The sequence below is a fragment of the Sinocyclocheilus grahami genome, unplaced genomic scaffold (assembly GCF_001515645.1).
Source record: "Sinocyclocheilus grahami isolate Dianchi unplaced genomic scaffold, SAMN03320097.WGS_v1.1 scaffold419.1, whole genome shotgun sequence".
NCBI classification, from domain to species: Eukaryota; Metazoa; Chordata; class Actinopteri; order Cypriniformes; family Cyprinidae; genus Sinocyclocheilus; species Sinocyclocheilus grahami.
Genome location: NW_015505598.1, coordinates 2028821 through 2030046, shown reverse-complemented (window position 1 = coordinate 2030046; position 1226 = coordinate 2028821).

Sequence of the window (1226 nt, the reverse complement as noted above, 5' to 3'; positions counted from 1 at the left end):
TTTCAGCTGAAAGGGAAGACCAAAGGAAGGCCTGTCATGGGATTTGAATTTGACCATCTTGTGCGTTTATGGAGAAGACCAAAAGCTGCAAAGGCAAACACTTCCAATACGTCTGTGTCGGTCTGAGCACTTTGACTGAACTTTACTGCAGAGACATTTTGCACAGCATTTGATGTTTCTTAAACTTTGGTTTACATACCCCACGGCCCCCTCAGGAAGAACCCCCAGAAAACTCTCATGTTGAAGTAGTAATAATAATTCATACAATTTACCAAGTCTGCAAATTCATATGATACTGCACAAGCATACTCGTACAAAATTCTACGACTTTTACTCCTACTGCTGTCATTGGCCATTGCCTCAACTACCAAGCAGATTGTGCCCATTGTAAGAGTGTTTAAATCATAACGTTTATATTAAGTCCATTGTATTCTTTATTAATCTTTACAAATTGGTGCCGTTTCTACCTGTTCCAACAGTACGTGATATCTGTCCACACTTCACAGTCTGCCTTTTTTCCATGTTGATTTTTATTGAACGCATCTGTCTTAGAAGCAAGAGTCTGGAAATGCTAGTTTAACTTGTCATGTGACAAATCAGATCTTCAATTAATTTGGCCAAATCAGATCACTTAAAGCTGTCACACCAAGAACAAGAACTATAATGAGAACTATCTTAGCATCCACACCAACAGACGATACCGTTCTGTTTATTATAAGCATGCGCTGTGGTTATGTTGTCTGCCATAAAATGCTCAAGCGCTTTAAAATCTGGTGGATTCTGATTGGCTGTCAATGTTTTTATTGTTCATCAGCTGGAAAAAAAATAATTGTTTTGAAAGAGATTCCAACGATATTGTTCCTCTGTGTCATAAAATGTTAACTCTGAAATGTGTAGCGAATCAGCTCATGGGGAAATATGAATAATTAATCATAACTAGTTATAATTCATTATAAATATTTAGATCCGCTGTAGATATTTAGCTGACCTCTCAGGGTCAACTGTCTGTCAATTCTAAGAACGTTAATTTCATGGTTAAGGGAAATAACTTTCTTAATGTACAATTCTACAAAGCGCTTGTAGCATAAATCAGCATGATTAAGTGACTCCAGTTATGAGCAAACAATGAACCACGTCAAGTGTGATACAAGTAAGACTTTATTAACTACATAAACACTTAAACTGGTCTAACATACTACATAAACACTTAAACTGGTCTAACATAC